The following is a 5,921-nucleotide window of genomic DNA, read 5'->3' as shown; positions in this document are numbered from 1 at the left end:
CTTGAATCCAGACTGGTGGGGGTCTAGAAGGTTGTTGCTGTGGAGAAAGGAGGAGACTTGGTTAGAGATAGCTCGCTCTAGAGTTTTTGAAAGGAAGGGGAGGAGAGAGACAGGTCTGTAGTTGTTGACTTCAGGTCTGTAGTTGTTGACTTCAGGTCTGTAGTTATTGACTTCAGATGGGTCGAAAGTGGGTTTCTTCAGGAGAGGGTTGACTCCGCCTCCTTCAGAGAGTTAGGGAAACAGCCGGTTGAGAGGGAGGTGTTAATGAGATGGGTGAGAAAGGGAAGAAGGTCCGGAGCAATGGACTGGAGAATGTGAGACGGGATGGGGTCAAGGGGGCAGGTGGTTGGGCGGGCAGAGGTTACTAAGGTAAGAACTTGATTAGGAGACAGGGGGATAAAAGAGGAAAACAAGGGGGAAGAAGGTGAAGTTACTGGAGGTGTAGTTATGGAAGATGGATTAGTAAATGAAGAGCGTATGTCGTCTATCTTTTTTGTAAAGTAGTCAACAAAGTGTCTTGGTAGAAGGGTGGAGTGAGGGGGGGGACCAGTGGGGTCAAGGAGGTTGGGAAAAAATTGAGAAGAGCTTTTTAGGGTTAGATAAAGAGGATTCGATTCTGGATTAGTAGAACAGACTTTTGGCTGCAGAGATGGACGCAGAGAAGGAGGAGAGAAGAGATTGATAGGTGAGCAGGTCGCTGGCGTGTTTGGATTTTCGCCATTTCCTTTCAGATGCTCGCATAGTGGCTCTCTCGGCGCGCACTGGTTCGGACAGCCACGGAGCCGGAGAGGACTTGAGGACCTTTAGAGTCGTAAGAGGACAGAGAGAATCAAGAGAGGACGACAGCGTAAAGAGAAGAGTGTCAGTGGTGTGATCCAAGTCTCAGTGAGAGCCAGGAAGTCCAGCGATTGCTTGATAGCGAAGCCAGAGATGAAGTCCGCCTTGCGGTTAGCTGACTGACAGTTCCAGAGGCCCCCAGTGACGAGGTGCTGGGTCTGTGTAGAGCGGGTGGGATGAATAAGAGAGGAGGGATTTTGATGCATGTGTGAACGATACAATAACATGAGTATTGATCTGTTAATACAATAACATAAGTATTGATCTGTTAATACAATAACATAAGTATTGATCCATTTTCATCTGAACTATCGGATCTTCAGTTTATTGATATAAAGGAAGCTTGTAACTTGCTGGATATGGAGGCATTATAGATATGCATATGAAAAAGAAAATATGTGCACACTACACATACACAAAGATGCACAGGTACATAATCATACAAAATAAAATATATAAATATAAATAAGGGTAAACATGCCAATATCTACACACATATTAATATATATAAGCGCATCGTGTAAACATACATACATACACCATGTATTCAAGCTATTGAAAGTATGGGGTGCCGGGCTCGTTGCAACGGGCCATCCGGTCTCTGTAGGCCTGCAGTAGGAGCCGTGTTCACGTTCCCGCGGCCGTTGGCCTCCACCGGGGCCGTTGGCCTCCACCGGGGCACCGGGGCTGTTGGCCTCCACCGGGGCTGTTGGCCTCCACCGGGGCTGTTGGCCTCCATTGGGGCTGTTGGCCTCCACCGGGGCACCGGGGCCGTTGGCCTCCACCGGGGCTCCACCGGGGCCGTTAGCCTCCATTGGGGCTGTTGGCCTCCACCGGGGCACCGGGGCCGTTGGCCTCCACCGGGGCTCCACCGGGGCTCCACCGGGGCCGTTGGCCTCCACCGGGGCTGTTGGCCTCCATTGGGGCTGTTGGCCTCCACCGGGGCACCGGGGCCGTTGGCCTCCACTGGGGCTCCACCGGGGCCGTTGGCCTCCACCGGGGCTCCACCGGGGCCGTTGGCCTCCATTGGGGCTGTTGGCCTCCACCGGGGCACCGGGGCCGTTGGCCTCCACCGGGGCTGTTGGCCTCCATTGGGGCTGTTGGCCTCCACCGGGGCACCGGGGCCGTTGGCCTCCACCGGGGCTCCACCGGGGCTGTTGGCCTCCACTGGGGCTCCACCGGGGCCGTTGGCCTCCACCGGGGCTCCACCGGGGCTGTTGGCCTCCAACGGGGCTCCACCGGGGCTGTTTTGGCCTCCAACGGGGCTCCACCGGGGCCGGTGGCCTCCAACGGGGCTCCACCGGGGCCGTTGGCCTCCATCGGGGCTCCACCGGGGCCGTTGGCCTCCATCGGGGCTGCCCTTTATCACCGGTACTGTTCGTGGTTTTCACGGACAGGATATCTAGGTGCTCTCTGGTGTTTGCAGATGATGTGGTCCTGTTGGCCTCCTCGGACCGCGTGAAGTGGCCGGGTCGGGACAGAATGACCACCCTCAAGCGAAGGAGGTCAAGTATCTCGGGGTCTTGCTCACGAGGGAGGGTGAGAAGGAGCGGGAGATCGACAGGTGGATCGGTGCGCTGCAGCAGTAAGACAGGCGCTGCAGCAGTAAGACAGGCGCTGCAGCAGTAAGACAGGCGCTGCAGCAGTAAGACAGGCGCTGTAGCAGTAAGACAGGCGCTGCAGCAGTAAGACAGGCGCTGCAGCAGTAAGACAGGCGCTGTAGCAGTAAGACAGGCGCTGCAGCAGTAAGACAGGCGCTGCAGCAGTAAGACAGGCGCTGCAGCAGTAAGACAGGCGCTGCACCGGACCGGCTTGGTGTCTACAGGTCGGTCTACGATCCGACCCTCACCTCTGGAAAGAACGGGGCTCAGCCTTAGAGAGGGTAAGGAGCTCGGACATCAGGAGGGAACTTGGAGTTGAGCCGCTACTCCTTCGAGTCAGCTGAGGTGGTTCATCTAGTCAGGATGCCTCCTGGACGCCTCCCATTAGAGGTTTTCCGGGCACGTCCAACTGGTAGGAGGCCCCGGGGAAGACCGAGGACACGCTGGAGGGATTATATCTCCCAGCTGGCCTTGGATCCCCCAGAATGAGCTAGCGAATGTTGCGGGTGAGAGGGAAGTTGTAATGTTTTTTATATATACTTGCACGTGTAAATAAGAAAGTCTATGCTTTAAATTACTACATAAGAAAGATATGACCATTAATAAGGGATATTATGAGGAATGTATTAGGAAAACATGTCATGTCCAGGAAACTGTGATGTTAAGTTAATCAGTTTCGTGTCTTGTGTCCATGTTGTCTCGTGATTTCCTGTTTTACTGTGAAAGTCAACTCTCCTCTTGTTTCAGGCAACTTGTTCCTCCCCCTGTGTGTTTCCCCTCTGGTCTGATTGGCTGCCTCCTGATTGTTTCCACCTGTGCCCTCACCCTGTGTATATATTGTCTGCTTCTCCCTTTGTCCTGGGCCAGTTCGTCTGGTCTTGTGAACCAGGATGTCCATGCCGCTTGTCATTGTCCAGGTCGAGTCATTTTGTTACTTTGTTCATGTTAGTTTTTGCTATTTTCCCAGTTTTGTTTCGTTGCTACTTTGTTCACGTTGATTTTCTCTTTGTTATTCCAGTTTATTAAAACTGTGCTTTTTGTTGCACTTTGCCTCCCGAGTCGTGCGTTTGGGTTCAAGTCCATAACTGCAGTCGTGACAGAACATAGGAGAAAGTCACAGTAGAAGTATCATCACTGTATAAGTATTATTATTGTAACTGTAATGCTGATTGTAACATGTTTTATGGTTATCATAACTACGAGATGACTCGGGTATGAATGAATTGTATCGCTTATGGGAGGCGTAGTCAAAATGGAGGTTTCCTTTGGGAATCATAAAACCAGCCTGAATATTTTTGCAGAGAGCTGCTCATTTAGTCCGTGGCCTCGCCAACACGTGAGCGTGCCCGGCTGGGACAGAATCTATGCTTATGATCCTTGTTCTTTTATTAAATACTTTTATTATATAAATCTCTGGATTCTGGACTTTTTTTTTTTTTTTTTTCTCCAAGCACAGGGAGCTCGAGATTTCATTGAACCTAACAAGCCTGGGTCAGCTGACATGGATGGATTGATGGATAATACTCCAATATTATAACCGTTATTAAAGCAGATTCTTAAAAGGTTATATTCCTTCTACTGGATTGTTGTTCACGAGGACCCCTGCTATGTCCATGTTTATTTTCAAAGGTACGCTTTCTATCAATTTCTGTTCTCAACCTTCTGTCTATTTGAAGTTGATCCAGTTTTGAGTACATTCTAGTGTGCTATGATGAAGGGAAGGACTTCGATGCATACTTAGATAGCATCTCTGTTGGTCCTTGGACAAATTGCAGAGGGGCACGGAGAACATTATTAAGTCAGAGGTTCAGTCTCTTCATTTATTGAAAACATCCAGAAAATGCTTTCTTGGACTCTCTGTTCTCTTTTTTTTGTGAATGCTGGTAAAGTTCTTGCCATATGGCTACTTCATGAATAGTTTTTGAATCGTTTGTGTGTTGGAATATTGTTGTAAATGTTGTGTTTTTTTTACTTAATAGTAGGGATGGGCGGATGAAGCATTGAGGCTTTTCTTCCTATTTGTACCGAAAATGATTCTTTGAAGAAGAACAGCGACATCTGGTGGCAGACTGACATTAAAGCAGTTGTTTAACAGCGCGTCGAAGCACTAACGCCTCAATGTTTCAATCTCACATTTCTGCAGTAAAAGTCAATTAAAGCTGCGTGTTCATTCACAGATTTGATGTTGTGTATATAACCGTTAGCGGTGTTGTTGTTTACATTGCAATGCTTCGCAGCTCTGGTATCGTTTGCCCATCTCTACTTAATAGCTTACTTAAAAGTATTAAGTCACTTAAACATGATCATCGATCAAACTTGATATCAATTGCAATAACTTTATCTGTTTGCTATGCAATTTTTATTTTACTTTTTACAAGACAAAATTAAGTGTCAGAATTGTACATATGCGCAGTACTTAAAGACAGTTAAGGCAGCCTAATTTGTTTAATTCAACACATGTAGGAAACACATCTAGAAAAACATATATATTTATATTATATATATATATATATATTATATTATATATATTTCATATATATATTTATTATGAACAAGATGTCCTTAAGTCAGTTTTGGAATAAATGTTAAATCTTTAACTACAAACTAGAAATGCGCATTTTATTTTTATTTTTATTGAATCATACTGGGATGTTTGCTGAAATTGATTGGACGGCCATACCAACAAAAGAGAATTCCACCAGCCGCCACTGGTTGTAGGTATAGAAAAAAGGATGCTCCAGGTATGACAGGTAGTACATACTTTGAATGGAATATTTTCGATTAAACCAGGTCCTCTAACCTGCGGGGCGAGGCAATATTTTCCAAATTGAGGAAACAAGACCAAAAATATCATTTCAAGTTTTGGTACGGAAAGACCACCTTTTATGTCTTTGTAGTGAGGACAGTTTAACTCGTGGTCGTGTCCCGCCCCATATTGTATTAACCGACTAAATGCTCGTTAAAAACAAAAAAATATGCAGTTTGAAACTGCAAAAAAGAGAATTTAACAAGTCGAAATTAACGGCGAGGCGGATCAAGAAACATGACCGGAAATCTTTAAAACATTTGCTTCCTCTTTTGTAAAACTCCCCAAAACGTTGTCGTTATAAGTAAAACGTCATGTATATGCAAATTAAAATCAAAAGAAAGTGCACGTGACAAAAAAAAAAAACGCATTCGAAGACGAAGAAAATAGACCCAGGAAGTGGAGACGCAACTTAAAATTCTGTATAAAGTCGCTTTGCCATTAAAGTAATATCATAAAAGGGAATAAAAATAAATCAGATTACAAACCAGGAATTTAAATCCAAACTAAAAGTCGGCAGTAATTCGGACTCACGAGGAAAACCTGAAGATTTTAGTGAAGAAGTGTCGAAAAAAAATCAAGAAACTCAACTGCTGATGCCATCGAAAAAAATAACTAAAAAATAAAGAGTTAATTTAACTACGACAGCCCCTCCCCACCAACTGACCACAAACAAA

At 46.3% G+C, this 5,921-nt stretch overlaps 1 protein-coding gene across 2 annotated transcripts in view; it reads left to right on the top strand.

Moving 5' to 3' along the window:
* Positions 1-3,496, top strand: part of LOC117738776 (H-2 class I histocompatibility antigen, Q9 alpha chain-like) — a 13,857-nt gene extending 10,361 nt beyond the window's left edge. The window contains exon 7 of one of the 2 annotated variants that reach the window (XM_034544897.1): positions 3,186-3,496. The gene's annotated coding sequence lies outside the window, so the exon portion shown is untranslated. Of the gene's footprint in view, positions 1-1,444; positions 1,541-3,185 lie in introns of those variants that run through there. The other variant, XM_034544896.1, reaches the window with a different exon arrangement.
* Positions 3,497-5,921: the final 2,425 nt, after the last annotated feature.

This window comes from Cyclopterus lumpus, chromosome 11, assembly GCF_009769545.1.
Source record: "Cyclopterus lumpus isolate fCycLum1 chromosome 11, fCycLum1.pri, whole genome shotgun sequence".
NCBI lineage: Eukaryota > Metazoa > Chordata > Actinopteri > Perciformes > Cyclopteridae > Cyclopterus > Cyclopterus lumpus.
The sequence above is the reverse complement of the archived record's forward strand: the minus strand, read 5'-3'. Positions and strand labels throughout refer to the sequence as shown.